The 22223-nt window shown below is 46.1% G+C and overlaps 1 protein-coding gene and 1 non-coding gene across 10 annotated transcripts in view; one reads left to right on the top strand and one right to left on the bottom strand.

Annotated features, from left to right (window-relative positions):
* Positions 1–22223, top strand: part of BRD4 (bromodomain containing 4) — a 94111-nt gene that overhangs the window by 6051 nt on the left and 65837 nt on the right. The window contains exon 1 of one of the 9 annotated variants that reach the window (XM_066348503.1): positions 1859–1954. The exons of the other annotated variants lie outside the window; for them this stretch is intronic. The gene's annotated coding sequence lies outside the window, so the exon portion shown is untranslated. Of the gene's footprint in view, positions 1–1858; positions 1955–22223 lie in introns of those variants that run through there. 9 annotated transcript variants of the gene reach the window in all.
* TRNAV-AAC (transfer RNA valine (anticodon AAC)) lies at positions 16076–16151 on the bottom strand. Its single transcript has one exon. It is a non-coding gene; the product is annotated as a tRNA-Val (tRNA).

Here is a 22223-nt window from a genome sequence, read left to right as displayed (position 1 = left end):
ATCTCTCTCCCTTCCTGTCTCTTTCTCTCACACACAAAAAAATGTCTTTTAGGAAATGGCTGTATTGAATAGGTCTCTCTGGTATAAATAACAAGCATAAAACTACTTACAGCAAGAGGAAATTTGTTGACTGATGTGTCAAGAAGTCTGGAGTGGGGCTCTGGCACAGCTGAATCCAGGGCTCCAACAGGGACATCAGAACTTGTTCTGTTTTTGATATCCTGATCTCGAGGTCAAGAATGAGTATTCCTGCCTGACCAGGTGGTAGCACAGTGTATAGAGGGTCTACCTGGGATGCTGGGGACCCAGGTTTAAAACCCCAAGGTCGCTGGCTTGAGCCCAAAGTTGCTAGCTTGTATAAGGGGTTAATGGCTTGGCTGGAGACCTCCCAGTCAAGGCATGTATGAGAAAGCAATCAAGAAACAACTAAGGTGCCTCGACTACAAGTTGATGCTTCTCATCTCTCTTCCTTCCTGTCCATCCCTCTCACTTTCTCTCTCTCTCTAGAAAAGAAAAAAGAATACGTATTCCTCAGTAGTGCTCTGTGATGGCAGGAGAATCTGGCTCAGATCATGTGCAGGATGGAATGCCACCTTTCCTCAAACATGGCACCTGTTGCCTATCTCTACCCTCCCTCTCCACGCCAGTACCTCTAGTAGCATCTTGCTCATAACGAGACATGCTAGATGGGATACTTTTGGGAGGGGGGTTGTGAGGGTTTTTTTGTTGTTGATGGAGGGAGGGAGAGAGAAGCATCAGCTTGTTGCTTCACTTAATTGTGCATTGATTTTTTTGTGTGTGTGTGTGGCAGAGAGAGAGTCAGAGAGAGGGACAAATGGGGACAGACAGACAGGAAGGGAGAGAGATGAGAAACATCAATTCTTCGTTGCGGCTCTTTAGTTGTTCATTGATTGATTTCTCATATGTGCCTGACGGGGCTACAGCAGACCAAGTGACCCCTTGCTTGAGCCAGCAACCTTGGGCTCAAGCTGGCGACCTCAGGGTCTCGAACCTGGGTCCTCCACATCCCAGTCCGATGCTCTATCCACTGCACCACCGCCTGGTCAGGCCAGTTGTGTGTTGATTTTTTTCTTATATGTGCCTTCGCTATGGATTAGACCACTGACCTCAGGCTCACGTTGGCAACCTCAGTGTTCCAGGTTGATGTTCTGTTGACTATGCCACCACCGGTCAGGCTAAATGGAGTATTTTATTGAACCATTTGTTTTTGTATTTTTCCGAAGTTAGAAGCAGTGAGGCAGTCAGACTCCCTCATGTGCCTGGCAGGATCCACCTGGCATGCCCACCAGGGGTAGATGCTCTGCCTATCTGGGGCGTTGCTCTGTTGCGGCCAGAGCCATTCTAGCACCTGAGTCGGAGGCCATGGAGCTGTCCTCAGCACCCAGGCCAACTTTGCTCCAGTGGAGCCTTGGCTGCGGGAGGGGAAGAGAGAGACAGAGAGGAAGGAGAGGCGAAGAGTGGTAAAGCAGTTGGGCGCTTCTCCTGTGTGCCCTGGCCGGGAATTGAACCTGGGACTTCCACATGCCAGGCCGACGCTCTACCGCTGAGCCAACCGGCCAGGGCTTGATCATCTTTTTTTTATAGTAGAAGTAAAGTGTACCCCCTAACTTGAAGCAAAAAAATTTGGATGGCTTAAAGAAAGTAATTTTTCATACTAGGATGATGAATCAGAATTAGTTGAAACCAGCTTAGACTAAGTTACTCAAGAAAAGGGTAAAATGAATATGGTTAAGAATGTACGTATTTCTAATCTTGTGGAAGTGGAATAAATGAAAGACATGGTTTATTTTCCTAGATTCCAACTATAGAAGGTGCTGTTATGGAGGCCCTGGGAGAAGTCACGCCAAGTTTCAAGAGTCTCTTGGGTGGGTGAGAGAGCTCGGGCTACCAGTGAAAGGGCCCAGTTTGGCCATAAGAACAGCCCTCAGGAGAGGTAAGATAGGCTGAGACCATCAAGAATCCCAGGGTGCCTGTACAGGTGGTTGCGCGGTGGATAGTGTCGACCTGGGACACTGAGGACCCAGGTTCGAAACCCCGAGGTTGCCAGCTTGAGCGTGGGCTCATCTGGCTTGAACACAGAGTCGTTGGTTTGAGTGTGGGATCATAGACACGACCCCATGGTCACTGGCTTAAGCAAGGGGTCATTGACTCGGCTGGAGCCCGTCCTCCACCACCATGTACGAAAAGCAATCAATGAACAACTGATGCTGCAATTAAGAGTTTCTCTTCCCGTTCTCTCTCTCTTTCTCTCTCTCAAAAAAAGAAAAAAGAGGAAGCAGCAGCACAGAGTAAGACTCAGATAAGAGACTGGCTAGATAAATTTCAGTAAATGCTTACATGAATGAAATTTTAAGGGAGAACATTTCAGTAGACTGGATTCATCTTTGTCCATGCCTGCAAAAAGTACTGTCATTTTGCCATATGCTAAGCTGTTTCTATACTTAGGTTCTTGTAAAGTCTGCTAGTTGGCATTCCTCTAATATTATAGAAAGCTGCTTAGTTTCAATAATCAAAAACAAGTGTTAAGCGCTGCTAGAGTAATCATTTTCCGACAGTGTTGGGCAGATAAAATATAGTACGCTCACTTTGATAAAGATGGCGCTGCCACGTGGAAGCCCTTCGCCCAGGTGATTGCTTGGGATGGGCGTGATTGTATTAATGTGTGTTGGGGGTGGGTTGTGGGCTGGCAGGATCCTTGTAGCCTGGGGCTTGGTTTTAGGACTTAAGCCTTTCCCACCCTTTTTGATGTAGGGTGGTGCACTCTCATGAGGAATCCCATCATGCCTCAGATAAGTGACTTTGTATTAGAGACTTCCCTATTTGTATATTGGATTAAAGGTTTTGATTTCTACACTATAAATTGGGGCAGACCAGGGGCTTGCTCTCTATCTGTTCCTGAGATTAGTATTAAAAAGAGAGCAGAGCAGAGAAAGGCCACGTGGAGGAGGCCAGGAGAAACAGCCAAGATGGTGGAGTGCTAAAGGAGAAGCCAGTTAGTGCAGAGTTTGTGCAGAGAGAAGGATGGGGTTCAAAGGAGAATGAGGCTGTTTAGGTAGACACCTTTGATTCTAGGAAACTCGGATAAGTCAGTAGCTTTGTGAGTGCTGAATGAGTGGGTTTTGGAGCCCAGTGTGTGTTTTTACTTGCCGCTGGGTGCAAGCTAGGATTAAAGATAATGACCCAGCAGTTCATGGCTCTGTTGTTTCATTACTGTCTATCCAAATCCAGTGTGAACCTGCATGGCCAGGTGGCTGTGATGGTGGCTGTATATACTGGCCTTACAGACAGTTTTTGCTGTTGGCTTTATTTAGTCTTTTAAGGGGCTCAGAATAATTGAGGATCCACTGACCAGGGATGAGACTAGCCCTCCTCCTCTCTTTTAAAAAAGATTTTATTAAATTTTAGAGAAAGAAGAGAAAGAGAGAAAGGGGGGTGGGTTGGGGGAGCGGGAAGCATCAACTCATATAGTAGTTGCTCCTCATATGTTCCTTGACTGGGCAAGCCCAGGGCTTTGAACTGGCAACCTCAGTGTTCCAGGTCAATGCTTTATCCACTGTGCCACCAGAGGTCTGTCTCTTTGAGGATGTGATGATACTGTGGATTCTTTCTCCAGAAAAATGCTTATGTGTGAACATTGAACAGCTTTTATGGGAGGGAGTTTAGAACCGTAAACCCCACTCAAGGAGCATGTACTAAAATATACTGCTCACAAAAATTAGGGGATATTTTCTTTTTAAAAAATTTTATTTATTCATTTTTGATAGGGGAGAGAGGGAGGGAGAGAGAGAAGGGGGGAGGAGCAGGAAGCATCAACTCCCATATGTGCCTTGACTGCTCAAGCCCAGGATTTCAAACTGGTGACCTCAGAGGTCCAGGTGGACACTTTATCCACTGCGCCACCACAGTGTCAGGCTAGGGGATATTTTCAACATGAATATGAAGTGATAAAATATCCCCTAATTTTTGTGAGCAGCGTAAATTATTTTACTTTGAGAATGAGAAATTTCTTGTGTTTGTTAAAAGGCTTTTTGTGGTTCCTGACCTGTGGTGGCACACTGGATAAAGCATTGACCTGGAATGCTGAGGTCTCCTGTTCAAAACCCCAGACTTACCCCATCAAGGCACAAGGCACATGTGGGAGTTGATGCTTTCTGCACCTTCCCCTTTCTCTCTCTCTCTCTCTCTCTCTCTCTCTCTCCTCACTTCTGTAAAATGAATAAATAAAACAATTTTAGTGGGGGGGGGGCTCTTTGTGATTGTGAAGACCTTCCTTTTTGTATGCATTGTTTTTTCAGACATTTGCAAATTTATGAAGCAGAAACAGTGTGGAGCACCCTTTTTGGTTTGTCCTTGTAAAAATCTTCCAGTTTTTACAGAGCCCTCAAGTAACCTGTGTGTCAGCAGTGGTACAAACCTGACCAGGGCCCCCGTGTACCCCTTTCTGAGCTTGTCCTCTAATGTGCCATAATAGACCTACTGCAGTGGCTGCGGGTGGAAGAAGATTTGTATTCTGGGCTCTTTACTGAAGCTGCCACAGTTCTAAAATTGTCCCAGTTTTTTTTTTTTTTTTTTTTTTGTATTTTTCTGAAGCTGGAAATGGGGAGAGACAGTCAGACTCCTGTATGCACCCGACCGGAATCCACCCGGCACGCCCACCAGGGGGCTACGCTCTGCCCACCAGGGGGCGATGCTCTGCCCCTCCGGGGCGTCGCTCTGTTGCAACCAGAGCCACTCTAGCGCCTGGGGCAGAGGCCAAGGAGCCATCCCCAGCGCCGGGGCCATCTTTGCTCCAGTGGAGCCTCGCTGCGGGAGGGGAAGAGAGAGACAGAGAGGAAGGAGAGGGGGAGGGGTGGAGAAGCAGATGGGCGCTTCTCCTGTGTGCCCTGGCTGGGAATCGAACCCGGGACTTCTGCAAACCAGGCCGACGCTCTACCGCTGAGCCAACCGGCCAGGGCCTGTCCCAGTATTTGATATCAGCCTGGAGTCTTCGCTGCAGAAGGTAACCCAATGGGTTGCTAGCCAGTGTGATCATTGGTGGTGTTGGATATTGGGTTGACTTAAGAGTATAGCTGTGGTCCTTTGAATGGCTTAGCACCTGCTCTCTGCTGTGGGACATTTGTTCATGCTCTTGAACCTGCAGACTGAAGGAGTACAAACCATTCTTCAGCATAATACACTGGGCTTAAGACTATGAACATGCTACACCAAGTTGTGTGTATGATGTCAGTATTCTCTCCCTCCCCAAATCCCTATCTGGTGAAAGAATAGGAAGTACAATTCCATGAAGTTGAGTAATTCTTCTGTAATTGGGGTAGAGTTGTCAAAGGATGGAAAGGACCTATTCTATGAATAGTGCAAATGAACTTGACTCTTTCCTAATCTCTAGTGTGAAGATTAAATTTGTATGTGCTAGTCCCCCATTTATTTACTGTTCATGTTAGCTTTAATTAATCCCATTGCTCTGCTTAATTGAATTACAATCTTATTGTACAAGCATGACTTGTTACTTAAGCAGTTTCCCCCTGCTATTATTATTATTATTACTATTTACAGATAGAGAGTCAGAGAGAGGGATAGATAGGGACAGACAGACAGGAATGGAGAGAGATGAGAAGCATCAATTATCAGTTTTTCATTGTGACACCTTAGTTCATTGATTGCTTTCTCAATGTGCCTGACTGGGCCTTCAGCAGACCGAGTAACCCCTTGCTCGAACCAGAGACCTTGGGTCCAAGCTGGTGAGCTTTTGCTTGAACCAGATGAGCCCATGCTCAAACTGGTGATCTTGGGGTCTCGAACCTGGGTCCTCGGCATCACAGTCTGACGCTCTATCCACTGCGCCGCCTGGTCAGGCTCCCCCTGCTATTAAGAGGTGTAGCATATATGAAGAAGTTTGGTAAAAGGTGGTATTATCCATGTGTAGATTGTTTTTGTTTGTAATCCTTATTAGAAAGTCCCTTGGCTTTCACTTACAAAAGTTGCCAAGTAACAGTTGTGTATATGTCTTTATTTGTTTTCCTTTTGACACTAGGAAACAATGAGCTGACAGATGAGCTGTCTGAAATAGTACCACTTTCATGTTTATCTATTTCAAGATGATAACTTTACATTTCTTTGTAATCCTAGGAATGCAGTTTTAATTGACCAGTCTTGGAGGCCTTTTGAGTTGCAGCATAGCTTACTTGTCCTCAGTGTTAATCTCTCAGGACATCTCTGCTTTTTTGCTCTGGGAATCCATGGAAGCATCCTTTCCTTGTACTTATGAGAGCTGGATACAATCCCTGGCCTGTGGCTTTTTCTGCTTGCCTTCTGGAGCCCCACATTATTACTATTGTTCACCTTGAGACCATGGTTATTATTGAATACTGACTCCTTGTGAAAAACTTCAAGGCTTTTAACAAAAATAGCCTGTGAGTAGACTTCCCAGTAAAAGTTAGAACTACCCTTTCTGAATGGACCTTTTTTTCTGTTAACTTGTTTGCCTATTCTGAAATGGTAAAGTCGAATGAGTCACCCTACTGTCTGTGTCAGCTTTAGTGTATGGAACTATAATGTCGTTTCTTCTTCCTTACTTTGTTCTCCTACCCAGACTGGGAGCTTGAGCATACGTTTATGATCACTCCATTTTAGTGAATATTTGAGTGATTACTGTGCACCAGGTGCTGGATTTCTAAGGGCCTACATAATGTCTCCAGTATTGTCTCCATTTTGCAGATAAGGAAGCTGATGCCCAGAACATTCAGTCTCTTGGGCAAGGTTAGGTTTGCAAGGACATAAAACTGGTAAGTAGTGGTGCCTGACTTCAGAGCCCATGTGCCTTTGACTTCTGTGAGCTGTTGGAGGGAATCGCCGCAGACAGATTTTGGGATAATACGTAGTGAGCACAAGGTAGACTTAGGAATTGCTCTTTAAGAGGTCAGTCTAGACCAGTGGTAATCAACCTGGTCCCTACCGCCCACTAGTGGGCATTCCAGCTTTCATGGTGGGCGATAGCAGAGCAACCAAAGTATAAATAAAAAGATAGATTTAACTATAGTAAAGATTTATTCTGCCAAACTTAGCAAAAATCCGATGTAAAGTACTTGGTAAGTAATTATTATTATATGCTTTAACTTGCTATAACTCTGCTTTATAAATTTATAAAGTTACTTCCCTACTTTATAAATCACCATTACTGTGGAACCTGTGTGCGGTTAGAAAATTTTACTACTAACAGATACAAAAGTGGGCAGTAGGTATAAAAAGGTTGACTACCCCTGGGTCTAGACCAGGCGTCCCCAAACTGAGGCCCCCTAAGGCCATTTATCCGGCCCCCCGCCGCACTTCCAGAAGGGGCACCTCTTTCATTGGTGGTCAGTGAGAGAAGCACTGTATGTGGCGGCCCTCCAACAGTCTGAGGGACAGTGAACTGGCCCCCTGTGTAAAAAGTTTGGGGACCCCTGGTCTAGACAGTCCAAGAAGGAAGAGAGGCCTTCCATAGGAAAGGAACTGGCTTTTAGGCTGGTCCATCTGGAGGACAGCTGTGGCTTGGATGGAGACCTGAACAATTCTGCAGGCAAGTACCTGTTTCTTGGGACACTCACTGGGGCAAGGCAGGGAATGGTCTGGGAGGGTCATTACTCTGACTAAGCAGATTTCCTTTTCATTAAATGCATTACATGAGTGAAATTAAGCCTCACCTTGAAAAGATTTCCACTAGAACATGGAACTTCCTTGATTTGGTTTCAGTACAGAGGAGAGAGTTTGGGGGAGTCAATAAACCGAAGTGGGTGTCATCTCTAGCCTAGGCACTCCAGGCTTGTTAAGTCAGGGGTGTGTACTGGATCAGTGGTCTAGTACAACCTTTTTTGAGCCATGGACCAGTTTAATGTCAGAAAGTATTTTCACGGACCAGCCTTTAGGGTGGGACGGATAAATGTATCACATGACCTAGACAAGTGTCAAGAGTGAGTCTTAGACGGATGTAACAGAGGGAATTTGGTCATTTAAAAAAAATAAAACATTGTTCAGACTTAAATATAAATAAAACGGAAATAATGTAAGTTATTTATTCTTTCTCTGCGGACCGGTACCAAATGGCCCACGGACCGGTACCACTATACTAGAGTGCTACTTATTGTAGGGTGGAGTTGAGTTCTATTCATGGGTGCTTATTTCCCATTTAGGGTTTCTTATTTGAAGGGAATTCCCTGCCTTAAGTAAACGTGCTAAATTGGGCGATTCTGCCAGTACAGGACTTACTCCTAGGCACTCAGCTACTGTGTAATAGTCTACATGTGCAGTGAGGATTCATTGATGAATAAAGGTGTTTCTCATGTCTGTGTGCCATGTACAGTTAAACCGTAACTGGATGAGAGTTTGGCACATGTTCCAGGAATCCTCATCTCTAGTGGTGAGTGATGCAGTGCTAGAAAGGTGATATAATTCATTTAATAAGTGTGCCCTGAAGAAACATTTTCATTTTACTTTTATAACTTTTCTTGACTTTGTAAAATGACAGTTAATCTCATTGAGTAACAGTTCAGCTCTTGAGTGGCTATGAGAAAAATTCACTCCAAGAGAAAATGGTAGAAGTGGTTAGACAAGCTCCATGCAAACTTGGACTAGTAATTAGAGTTCATGAGCAGAACATACTAGATTGACTGCCGCATAATTCTCCCGCTGCTCTAAGATCCTACTGCTTATAGATAAAACCCAAAGTCCCATTCTGGGTTCTCTGGACCCCTGGCTTCTGTGATAGTTCACTATACCATTCCATGTCTTTGCACTTTGCTTCTCTGAGAATCTCGCCATCTCTAGGGTCCAGTTTAGATCTCTTGTTTTACAGTGACCCACCTAATTTCTAAAGCTTTGCTGTTCAGTGGAACTTCCTGCAGTGATGGAAACATTGGGTTTTTGGATTATCCTGCATGGTGACCACTGCTGCCAAGAGGCAATTGAGCTCTTGAAGGTAGCTAGAAGACTCAACATCATGCCTGCTTTGACAGGTTTCAGAGAAGAGGGGCTCACTTTGGTCTCATGAGGCTCCTGAGGTGTCCTGGTTGACATTGCCATGTAGGCAGTTGGATGTGCAGTTCTGTGGTGCAGGGGCGGTTCTAGCCAGACTTGGGGGCTGCTTTAGGCTTTGCCAGGAGGATGGGGCAGGTATCCCTGGGACCATGGGGAGAGAGAAAAGAAGAGGCCTGGGGCCAGCATTTATGGTGAGAAGATATCAAAGACTAAATCCTGATTTATGTAGTTGGGAAAATACCCCTCTGCCACCTCCTGTAGGAGGTTGGAAGTGGAGGTGAATAAATAGCATTCATTGGGGAAGAGCCTTTCCTTCTAAAATCATCCTGGAATGAATTCTAGTTGCCTACATAAGTATCATGTTCCCTAGTGTCTGCCCTTGAAAATTCCCCATCCCTCTGGAATGTTCTTTATCTGATTTTACTGGGCTGTTTGTTTGTTTAGTGACAGAGACAGGGAGAGGGACAGATAGGGAGAGACATGAGCAGCATCAGTTCTTCGTTGCTCCACCTTAATTGTTCTCTGATTGCTTTCTTATATGTGCCTTGACCAGGGGGGCTACAGCACAGTGAGTGACCCCTTGCTCAATCCAGTGACCTTGGGATTCAAGCCAGTGACCATGGGGTCATGTCTATGATCCCATGCTCAAGCCAGTGATCCTGCAGTCAAGCTAGCGACCCTGCTCTCAAGCTGGGTGAGCCCGTGCTCAAGCCAGTGACCTTGGGGTTTTAAACGTGGGTCCTCTGCATCCCAGTCCGATGCTCTATCCACTTTGCCACCATCGGTCAGGCTACTGGGCCATCTTTATTGCATTTGTTCCGTATATCTCCCTCTCCTCCATTTTATTTATTTATTTATTTATTTATTTATTTATTTATTTATTTATTCATTTGATTGATTGATTGATTGGATGAATGATTTTGAGAGAGAAAGAGAAGAAGGGGGCATGGAGAAGTGGGAAGCATCAATTCTCACATATGCCTTGATTGGACAAGCCTGGGGTTTCAAAGTAGCCATTTCAGAGTTCCAGGTTGATGCTTTATCTACTGCACCACCACTGGTCAGGCTATTTATTTATTTATTTTTTTAGTGGCCGGGGGTGGATAGGTACAAGCAGGGACAAACAGGAAGGGAGAGAGATGAGAAGCATCAACTTGTGACACCTTAGTTGTTCATTGATTGCTTTCTTATATGTGCCTTGACCAGGGAGCTTCAGCTGAACCAGTGACCCCTTGCTCAAGTGAGTGAGCTTGGGCTTCAAGCCAGCGACATGTCTATGATCCCATGCTAAAGCTGGTGAGCCTACACTCAGGCCAGCAACCTCGGGAGTTTGAACCTGGGTCCTCATCATCCTGAGTTGATGCCACAAAATGGGCATCCCTCTCCCCATTTTGTGAGCGGAGCTTTGGGAGCTCCAAAATAAATTTTTTAAGAATTTATTTATTGATTTTGGAGAGAGAGAGAGAAGTGGGGTAGGAGTGGGAAGTATCAGCTTGTAGTAGTTGCTTGTCATATGTGCCTTGACGGAGCAAGCCCGGGGTTTCAGTCTGGTGACCTCAGCATTTCAGGTTGATGTTTTATCCACTGTGCCACTGCCAATCAGGCTAACCCATTATCTTTGTGTGTAAAGAAAGTGATTGAAGGTTCAAGTAGGGATTATAGAGTGAGTTGTGGTTTTAGAGTGTGCCAGTTGTGGGTCTGCCTGGATTGAGTCAACTGAGTGAGGTGAATGAAACCTGCTAGCAGAGCTTGCAAACCCCACAGCCAAACCCTACAGCCTATTTGGTTTTACTCCATGATTATAGGCTTGGGAAATGTGAATATTTTAGAAGTTAATACTAAATCATGTTGTTCACTTTTAATGATATGATTAATAGTGTTGATTCTTACTTTCTGTTGCATTTTATTTTGCCTCTTACACCAGCTCTGTGAGGAATGTTTGCTGAAGCCAATTTTCGATGTGTCCCCCCACCACTTTTACTTATTTTTTTATTTATTTTTATTTATTAAAGAGACAGAGAGTCAGAGAGAGGGATAGACAGGGACAGACAGACAGGAACGGAGAGATGAGAAGCATCAATCATTAGTTTTTTGTTCCGCATTGCGACACCTTAGTTGTTCATTGATTGCTTTCTCATATGTGCCTTGACCACAGGCCTTCAGTAGACTGAGTAACCCCTTGCTTGAGCCAGTGACCCTGGGTCCAAGCTGGTGAGCTTTTGCTCAAACTGGATGAGCCCGCGCTCAAGCTGGCGACCTCGAGGTCTTGAACCTGGGTCCTTCCACATCCCAGTCCGACGCTCTATCCATTGCGCCACTGCCTGGTTAGGCACTGGCAACATTTTAAAGTGTGCAGTAGTGTTAACTATACACACATTGTGCAACATATCTCTAGAACTTTTTCCTCTTGCCAAACTGAAACTATATCCATTGAACAACTCCCCTTTTTCTCCTCCCTCAGTCCCTGTCAGTTACATTTTACTTTCTAACAGTTTGACTATTTTAGATACCTAACAAAAATAAGATAGAATATTGCAGCATTTGTCTTTTTGTGACTAGCTTATTTCATTTAGCATACCACTTTAGACTTCTGCCACTTCCTCATTTAAAGTTCATCCATGTTGTGGTAACCATAGCTCATTTTCACCAAAGTGTGAATTCATCACAATTTCTTTGTCCTCTGTTGGTGAGCATTTGGGTCATTAGATTTCTTTTTATTGAGAAGGAAGGGAGAACAGACAAGGTACCATAATAAGCATGTTGCTGTAGGCATTCTTCTGCATGTGTACATTCATGAGAGTGTGGTAGTGTCTCAGTAAGTGTCCAGGAGTGGAATTACTGGGCCATTGGAGATGTCATAATGCCAAATTATTTTAAAAACCAGTTATATCACTTTACCTTATTACCACATCCAAAAATATTGGGCTGCATTTTTTTTTTCACTAGTGTTGGCAGTTAACAGATTTTGTATAATTTCCCAATCTTGGTGGTTATTAAATGTCATTGTGACTTCGGTTATCAGGAAAATACAAATTAATGAGGTAAACATCTTTTGCCCTTCTTTGAAATGCCTGTTCCTGACTTTAGCTTTTTTTTTGTTTGTTTGTTTTTCTTTAGCTTATTTATGTTTTTAAATTGATTCGCAGAAGTTCTTTGTAGAGTCCAGTACCAGATCTTTTAGGGTAATTCATTTTGCAAGAATCTCCTCCAAGTTCGATGTATCCCCCCACCACTTTTACAGCATCTTTTGAGGAACAGAAGATCTTAATTTTAGTGTAGGTGAATTTACTGATCTTTGTATTATGATTGGTGAGAAGAACACAGCCTAAAGTCACATGTTCTATCTATATCTTCTAAGAGTTTTGCCTTGCAACTATACCCTGAATCCATCAGGAAGTGATTTTTGCATATAGGCTTAAGATTCATGCAGCCTTCAAATCCTTGCAGGCTTTGCAACTTCAGTTGTGTCCTTAGCTGTAACACTTAGATCCTAATTTCTACTGTGCACAAGGTTCTTGTGAGGTCAGAATACAATGTCCCAACAACTTGAGCCCTGAGCTCAGTAGGCTTTTAGTGATTGGTCCTTGGTCTGAGCCTAGCTGCATTCCCTAAGCGTGTGGACATTCAGAGAAAGTTGGCACTTAATTCTGAAAGTTATTGCTATTATGTTGCCTGCCAACCGCTGCAGGCATCTTGGCCAGGTTGGGTTTGGCTGCTGAATGAATGAATCCCCTGACTGGCTTGGAACATGTTCAGTCAGTGTGCAAAGCTTGCTTGGTGCAAACAAATGCTCAGTCAGTCCTAGAGCTGATGGGTGTGATATCTGATGCATTCTAGAAATGACTGCTTCATCCCTGGTGTAGTCTTTTTTTTTTTTCCTTTTTTTTTTTTTGACAGAGGCCGAGAGAGAGGGACAGACAGACAGGAAAGGAGAGAGATGAGAAGGATTAATTCTTTGTTGTGGCTCCTTAGTTGTTCATTGATGGCTATCTCATATGCGCCTTGACCGGGGGGTGGGGTGAGGGGCTCCAGCAGAGCGAGTGACCCCTTGCTCAAGCCAGCAACCTTGAGCTTCAAGCCAGTGATCATGGGGTCAAGGCTGTGATCCCACACGCAAGCCACTGACCCGTGCTCAAGCTGGTGAGTTCACGCTCAAGCCGGCGACAAGGTTTTAAACCTGGGTCCTCTGTGTCCCAGACGCTCTATCCACTGCACCACCGCTTGGTCAGGCATCCCTGGTGCAGTATTAAGGTCGAGTCCTGACATTTCTTTTATTAATTAATTAATTCATTCATTCATTTTAGAGAGAGAGAGAGAAGGAGGGGGAGGAGCAGTAAGGATCAACGCCCATATGTGCCTTGACCAGGCAAGCATAGGGTTTTGAATTGGCGACCTCAGCATTCCAGGTCAGCACTTTATCCACTGTACCACCACAGGTCGAGTCCTGACACTTCTAACCAGGAGCCTCAGGCTTTGAGAGGAGCTGGTTTAGTGACTGCCAGGGACTACTTGTACAGGCACACGGTGCGCATTAATGTTAGCTAACAGACGGTTGGGGATCTGTTGGTCATTGGTATTTTTGCTACAGCATATCTTCTCTGAATGACTTATGGAGGAATAAAATGGGCTGAGATTGTATGGTATGGTTAAAGATGTCCATGATCACAGTAATGACCATGAAGGCTGGGTGGATGTTTCTTTAATAGCTCTGGCCAGAGTAAGGATTTTGGGAGCCTTTCGCAGTTGCGTTCTCTGAGTGTTGTTGCTGGAATTTTGGTCAGGAACTTTGTTGTACAACTTTCTCACAAAGGACTACTGAGTAGGCATGTAATAAGCCATAAAATGTTGATCCTTCCGTTCTCACCCTCACTTAAAAAACAGGAAACGTCCCAATGTACAACAGCCAAGGAGTGGTTTGTGAACCTGGGGCTTTCATGATGGATAGGGGCTGTCACACCATAGTTAAAGGTGACAGGGTCTGTACATGTGTTGTTTCATCAACACCAGAACACAGAAAGTGAGGGGAATATTGATTAAGTAACTCTGAGCTAACATGTGAAAAGTGGTGTTGTGATGCAAGGTAACCTTTTACCTACTTATGGCATTGTTGCATTTTATTGTGATGACAGTTAAATGTTTTACTAAGAAGACCTCAATCAATAGGCAATATAATATTGTCCTGTTTAGTGTTGCTTCTTTCTTCAGGTGTTGCTGTTGGCATCAGTTGAGAGTCACTGTATTCTCAGGCACTTTGTTGCTGAGGAGTCCCCTCCCCTTCCTCCCTGTAGTGGCAATGTCTTTACTAGTTTTGAGATTTAATCAAAACATTGAAATTGGGCTAGGGTCCTCTGGGAAGCGTTTAGTATGCAAAATTCCACAATAGATTTGCTCAATCAGGTTGTTAGTTTTCTCAAAAGAATAATGAACTGTCTTGTACGTTAAATACTCTTGAAAAGCTGTGTATCAGCTTTCTGCTTTCCTCTTTCTCTGAGCTAGGAGTTGCCCTTCTTTCCCAATTAATGGGAGTGCAGAAAATGCTGTAGTCTTGTAGCCACAAGGATTTGTGTGTGTGTGTATGTGTGTGTGTCAGAGAGATAGGGACAGACAGGAAGGGAGAGAGATGAGCAGCATCAGTTCTTTGCAGCACCTTAGTTGTTCATTGATTGCTTTCTCATATGCACCTTGACTTGGGTTGGGGGACTTCAGCAGGCAGAATGACCCCTTGATCAAGCCAGTGACCTCAGGGTTTTGAACCTGGGCCCTCCGCATCCCAGTTTGATGCTCTATCCACTGTGCCACTCACTGCCTGGTCAAGCGGTTTTTTTTTTTATTACTTTTATAAGATTGGTAGTCTTGCCTGACCTGTGGTGGTGCAGTGGATAAAGTGTCGACCTGGAAATGCTGAGGTCGCCGGTTCAAAACCCTGGGCTTGCCTGGTCAAGGCACATATGGGAGTTGATGCTTCCAGCTCCTCCCCCCTTCTCTTTCTCTCTCTGTGTCTCTCTACCTCTCTCTCTCCTCTCTAAAAATGAATTAAAAAAAAAAGAAAAAAAAGATTGGTAGTCTTGCCTTGACCAGGCAGTGGTTCAGTGGATAGACTTGCAGGCGTCCCCAAACTACAGCCCGTGGGCCGCATGCGGCCCCCTGAGGCCATTTATCCGGCTCCCCTGCTGTACTTCTCGAAGGGGCACCTCTTTCATTGGTGGTCAGTGAGAGGAGCACTGTATGTGGCGGCCCTCCAACTGTCTGAGGGACTGAACTGAACTGGCTCCCTGTGTAAAAAGTTTGGGGACCCCTGGATAGAGCATACTCCTGGAACACTAAGGACCCAGGTTCAAAACCTCGAGGTCGCCAGCTTGAGTGTGGGTTGCCGCCTTGAGCGTGGGATCATAGACATGACGTCCATGGTCACTGGTTTGAGTCCAAAGGTTGCTGGCTTGAAGCCCAAGCTTGCTGGCTTGAGCAAGGGGTCTCTGGCTTGGCTGGAGCCCCCTGGTCAAGGCACATATGAGAAAGCAATCAATGAACAACAAAGGTGCCACAACAAAGAGTTGATGCTTCTCATCTCCCTTCCTGTCTGTCCCCCCACTGTACCACACCCCCACTTAAAAAAATGATTGGTGGTCTTTTCTGCTTTGTTGTCTTAAGTATAAATATAAGTCACAAAATTTATTATTTAATTTGAACTAGAGCTTTTCTTTTAGAAAAACACTTTTTTTTTTTTCCTTTCTTTTTTTTTCATTTTTCTGAAGCTGGAAACAGGGAGAGACAGTCAGACAGACTCCCGCATGCGCCCGACCGGGATCTACCCGGCACGCCCACCAGGGGCGGTGCTCTGCCCCCCAGGGGGCGATGCTCTGCCCATCCTGGGCGTCGCCATATTGCGACCAGAGCCACTCTAGCGCCTGAGGCAGAGGCCACAGAGCCATGCCCAGCGCCCGGGCCATCTTTGCTCCAATGGAGTCTTGGCTGCGGGAGGGGAAGAGAGAGACAGAGAGGAAAGCGCGGCGGAGGGGTGGAGAAGCAAATGGGTGCTTCTCCTATGTGCCCTGGCCGGGAATCGAACCCGGGTCCTCCGCACGTTAGGCCGATGCTCTACCGCTGAGCCAACCGGCCAGGGCCGAAAAACACTTTTTAACACTTAGTTGTTCATCAGTATTTAAGTAGCTATGATTGAGCAACCTTGAGCACTTGACAGATGGCAGGCAGCATTTGTAAGTCTGCTTATTCTTGAGACAACCTGAGTGTGGACTCTGTGAACCACAGTGTCTATTGCTGAAGGTACCCCAGGTTAGCCTTGGAGCTTAGGGTTCAGACAAGGCTGTTCCTGTTCTGCCTCAGTCTATCTCTGCCTTCCTTGCCCAACACCAGGTGTGAAGTGGGTGGGCCCGTATCTGGATTCTTTGTTTATTCATTTTCTTAAGTTTCTGTGCTGTAAAATTTACTGACAAATGCACCACCACAGTCAAGATACGGACACCCCTCAAAATTCCCTTTGTGCCTTATTGGTGGTCAGCCCCTACTCCTCACGTTTTATTTTGTTTGTTTTTGTTTTGTTGAGTGAGAGGAGGGGAGGCAGAGAGATAGACTGCTGCATGTGCCTGACCAGGATCCACCTGGCAAGCCCACTAGGGGGTGATTCTCTGCCCATCTGGGGTATTGCTCTGTTGCTCAGCAACCAAGGTCTTCTTAGTGCCTGAGGTGAGGCCATGGAGCCACCCTCTGCACCCCAGGCCAACTCAATCCTGTCCAGGCTTGGCTGCAGGGGGGCGGGGAAAAATGAGAGGGGGAGGGGTGCAGAAGCAAACGAGCACTTCTCTTGTGTGCCCTGACTGGAAATTGAACCTGGGACATACACATGTCTGGCCGATGCTCTACCTCTGAGCCAACTGGCCAGGGCCCACACATGGTTTTTTTTTTTCTGAAGCTGGAAACGGGGAGAGACAGTTAGACAGACTCCCGCATGCGCCCGACCGGGATCCACCCAGCACGCCCACCAGGGGCGATGCTCTGCCCCTCTGGGGGGGTCGCTCTGTCACGACCAGAGCCACTCTAGCGCCTGGGGCAGAGGCCAAGGAGCCATCCCCAGCGCCCGGGCCATCTTTGCTCCAATGGAGCCTTGGCAGCGGGAGGGGAAGAGAGAGACAGAGAGGAAGGAGGGGGGGGGGAGAAGCAAATGGGCGCTTCTCCTATGTGCCCTGGCCGGGAATCGAACCCGGGTCCCCCCGCACGCCAGGCCGACGCTCTACCGCTGAGCCAACTGGCCAGGGCCCACACATGGATTTTTAAACAAGCTCCCCAGGCAATTTTCTGTGTAGCCAGAGATAAGAGCCACCACTTTAGAGCTCTCTGCAGAGCAGCAATTGAGTCCTGTTTGTTTGCTTGAGAGCCTTGGTGGGTGAGCTGCAGGAGTGGGTAGCTGCCTGCTGTAAGGACAGATAGATAGCATTGGAATGTTGGAGCAGTGGTGACTGCTTAGTGGCAGCCTGTTGCTGCAGCCTTGCTCTGGGAAAGGAAGGAAGAAACATGAATGTCATGCCACAGAGTATACTCACACTGGGCTACCAAAGGAGCCATGGAAATGTGTCCCTGTTTGTGTGCCTCTGCATCTGTTCATCTTGGGCATTCTGCCTGAGGCCAGGGCATCTATTGCTGAGGTGTCACAAAAGAAACTGCTTCTCAACTGGAGTTGACCATAGCCTGGTTGCTCCAAGCCCGGTACCCCTATGTTCCTTCATCTCTTGCCCCATCCCTACGAAGGGACTCTCTGAGTTGATCGCATAAATTACTGCAAAAGATTGTATGACTATAAAAGCTGCAGAACTCTAAGGCAGCGATTCTTTTCAAAATGGGAGGACACTTTGCCCATTTGTCATAATGGGCTAAGAAAGCGCTTGACTCTTTTGCTGTAAGATAGACACAGTGGTGTCAAGTAGTGGTAGCCCAGAGCCTTGGGCATTTATAGTGACTATGGAACAACTCTGTGTTTGGGCATAACCTATAAAGGTGACATCATGACCCAAGAGCTGGAATCCCAGGAAATTAACCTGGACTGCTTAGGGATCTCTTAGCATGGGACTTTCTTTTGTTAGGCCTCAGGTGGAGTTTGACTCCTCAGGTGGAGTTTGACTGATTTTGTGTTTAACTAGGGGTAAATGATTTGGCGTTTTTTCTATAAAGTCAATTTTTGGTTGTAGGAAATGGATTGTTACAATTTTGTTTTAGTTCACAAGTGTTAAGCTGTATAGAAGTACTCTTTAAGCCTGACTGATGATGGCTCAGTGGATAGAGCGTCAACCTGGGACACTAAGGACCCAGGTTCGAAACTCCAAGGTTGCTGGAGTGAGTGCGGAGTCACTGGTTTAAGGCCTCTTCCAACCCTATCAAGGCACTTATGAGAGACAGTGAACAACTAAACTGACACAGCTATGAGTTGATGGCTTCTCATCTCTCCCTATTTCTGTTTTGTCTCTCTTTTCCATTTTTCTCCCTTTTTGTCATTTTTTTTTTGTTGTTTGTTTGTTTGTTTTCGTATTTTTCTGAAGTTGGAAACAGGGAGGCAGTCAGACTCCCGCATGCGCCCGACTGGGATCCACCTGGCATGCCCACCAGGGTCGGTGCTCTGCCCATCTGGGGTGTTGCTCTGTTGCGACCAGAGCCATTCTAGCGCCTGAGGCAGAGGCCATAGAGCCATCCTCAACGCCTGGGCCAACTTTGCTCCAATGGAGCCTTGGCTGCAGGAGAGGAAGAGAGAGACAGAGAGGAAGGAGAGGGGGAGGGGTGGAGAAGTAGATGGGCGCTTCTCCTGTGTGCCCTAGCCGGGAGTCGAACCCGGGACTCCTGCACGTCAGGCCGCCGCTCTACCACTGAGCCAACCGGCCAGGGCTTTCCTTTTTGTCTCTTTATCTCTATCTTGGGGGGGGGAGAGTACTCTTTCATCTTTTTGGGGGGTGGAATGGGGTGGGGAGAGGCTTGATGTGACCGCAAGTTTTTACAGTAAGAATAAAAAGAAAGCATTTTGCAGTTTTTCTTGATAGTGATTCAAGTTAACCATACTTTTATACAGACTTACCCAAGATTCAGGCAAAAACAACCAAATAATCCAGTTTTGCTTACAGTAAATATTTCTGTTTGTGGACTCGTACCCATTTGTATGTTTTGTAGAGCCCACCAATAAACCATTGCTTAATTATGAGGTTTGGGCTAGGTTGTGAGTACATGGACCAGGCAGGGGGGTGTCTTGGCTTGTAGGGTTAAGGCACTACTGCCTGTACAGAACTTCCTGTTATGCTTCACTTTCACCCCAGAGATAAGATGGCAGAAATGCCTGAGGTTGGGGATGGGGACAAGCAGACTGCACCCCTTCTTCTCTGTACGTGGATCCTTCTATGCTGCTGTTACCATTCCATCCTTGATTTCCAAGTGAACTGGCTTTTTTCCTCTTACATCATCCCCTGTGATGAGGGCTGGCCTCAGATAGATGAAATGAGGATGGATGACTTGTTAGAACCCATATCTGTATTCCCTTTGTCAGCAGGTGGGGCATCTCCCACTAGACCTGAGCCCAGTGCAGTCAGATCCAAGAGTTGAGATGTCATCATACTCTAAAGGAGTGCAAATGGAAAGTTTTTGTACTGACCAGTAGACAAAACAAAGGAAAGGGCAGGCTTGAGAAACAACTGAAGCCCCCCAAGGTGATGTACAAACTTTGTAAAGACAGAGCGGAAGGACTTTAAATGCTTCTGTCTTTGTATATTGCTTGTCTGCAAAGATGAGGGCGTAATGTATTCCACTGATGTGTTCTCAGTAACATAAAGGAGAAAAGCTTTCAGTAAACTTAGAACTACAAAAGCAACAATTTGGGAAGACCTAGCAGCCTGTGCAGTCTGGTTAGTAGGAGGGCTATAGATCTCTATGGCCTTTCTGATATTTGAAGGGGCCATGACAGGACCTAGGTGCTATGCTGTGTTTTCTGTCAAACTTGTGAGCTGTAACTGAGGGCTGCTATACTGTTTCATATCTTGGGCTTACCTGTTTGTATGTGGAGGGGGGAAGGAACTAATATTTTGTTTTTACCATTTGCCAGAAACCATGTTTTTTTTCTTTCTTTAGCCTTTGTGGAAAAACGAGATAGCTATTACAAAACCCCAGTAGAGCCTGACCAGGTGCTGGCACAGTGGCTAGAGCATTGGCTAGCTAGATTGTTGGCCTGGGATGCTGAGGTCCAAGGTTTGAAACTCTGAGGTCACTAGCTTGAGCGCAGGCTCATCTGGCTTGAGTGTGGGATCATAGACACGACCCCATGGTTGCTGTCTTGAGCTCAAGGTTTCTAGTTTGAGCAAGGAGTCATTGGCTCAGCTGGAGCAACCCCCCCCCCCCAAGGCATGTATGAGAAGGCAATCAGTGAAAAACTAAAAATCCTGCAATGAGTTGATGCTTCTCATCTCTCTGCCTTCCTGTGTCTTATGCCTGTGATAAAAATATCCCTGTGTCTTGTGCCCACGATAAAAATATCCCGATAGAAGAAGGGCTTTGGGCTGAGTTGTCTGTCCAGGGTCACATGGGTAGGATCTGAACCAGTCTTGTTTTCTCTGAAATAGTTTCACCTGTGGGGCGAGGGCAGTTACCACCATCAGAGGTCACTCCCCACCAAATAGAGGCAAAGGAGGTTATGTGCTTACTACCAGAGAGAAACCAGTTTTTCTCCAAGCTTGAAAAGCCTCTGTTAACACACTTTTGTTAAGTGGATTTTCAGAGGATTGAGAGTAAGTTGATTTGTCTCCCCTTAGGCCTCTGGTCTTTTAAAACAGACTTAAAGCTCTGCCATTGGACAGAGTGCTGCATCAAAAGCCAGTGCTTGAGGCCCTTGGCTCAGTGGTAGAGCATTGGCCTGGCGTGCAGGAGTCCCGGGTTCGATTCCCAGCCAGGGCACACAGAAGCGCCCATCTGCTTCTCCACCCCTCCCCCTCTCCTTCCTCTCTATCTCTCTCTTCCCCTCCCGCAGCCAAAGCTCCATTAGAGCAAAGTTGGCCTGGGCGCTGAGGATGGCTCCATGGCCTCTGCCTCAGGCGCTAGAATGACTCTGGTTGCAACAGAACAACGCCCCAAATGGGCAGAGCATCGCCCCCTGGTGGGCATGCCGGGTGGATCCCAGTTGGGCGCATGCAGGAGTCTGTCTGACTGCCTCCCCTTTTCCAAGTTCAGAAAAATACAAAAAAAAAAAAAAAAGCCAGTGCTTGGTGTGGTTGGAAGGTCAGTAGATTACACATGGGATACCACTTCATCCCCTTCACTTTAGCAGCCATGACATACTTTCTGCATTATTGCCATTAAAGACAACCTGGCTCGTCCACAGACATCCTGCCTTCTCTTTGGGTTTGGGAGGTCTCTTTCCCAGGCTATGAGCTTTGTGTGGCTGGTATTGTAGTTAGTATCTGGCTCTGTTGAAACATTTTGCGGACCTTTTGCCTGGCCTGTGGTGGCACAGCAAATAGGTCATTGACCTGGAGTGCTGAGGTCACCACTTCAAAACCTCGGGCTTCCCCGCTCAAGGTACATACAGCAAGCAACCAATGAACAACTAAAGTGAAGCAACTGTGAGTTGATACTTCTCTCTCCTCCTACCCTCTCCTCGCTCTGTAAAATCAATAATTAAAATCTTAATTATTTAGATTTTTTTTTCTTTTTGTGGACCTTTCAACCTGCCAAGCACTGACTGGGTATTCTCCATAGCAATATGAACTTTGAAGAAGAGAAGCCAACCTGATCACAGTTTGGTGGATGCTTTGGTTGCTTGTAATTTCAAATTCCAGTCGTTCATTGCTGGTATGTAGGAAAGCAGTTGACTTTTGTTTATTAACCCTGTATTCTACAACCTTGCTATAATTGTTTCTTAGTCCCAGGTGATGTTTTGCCCATTCTTTGGGACTCTTTTATTGTGACAGAGACAGAGAGGGGGACAGATAGGGATAGACAGGAAGGGGGAGAGATGAGGAGCATCAGTTCTTTGTTGCAACTCCTTAGTTGTTCAATTGATTGCTTTTTCATATGTGCCTTGACTGGGGGGCTACAGCAGAGCGAGTGATCCCTTGCTCAAGCCAGCGACCTTGGGGTCAAGTCAGCAACCCCACGCTCAAGCTGGCGACCTCAGGGTTTCGAGCCTGGGTCCTCTGCATCCCAGTCCGATTCTCTAT

The sequence above is a fragment of the Saccopteryx leptura genome, chromosome 1 (assembly GCF_036850995.1).
Source record: "Saccopteryx leptura isolate mSacLep1 chromosome 1, mSacLep1_pri_phased_curated, whole genome shotgun sequence".
Classification (NCBI taxonomy): Eukaryota; Metazoa; Chordata; class Mammalia; order Chiroptera; family Emballonuridae; genus Saccopteryx; species Saccopteryx leptura.
Note: the sequence above shows the minus strand (reverse complement) of the source record. Positions and strands in the feature narration are given on the sequence as shown.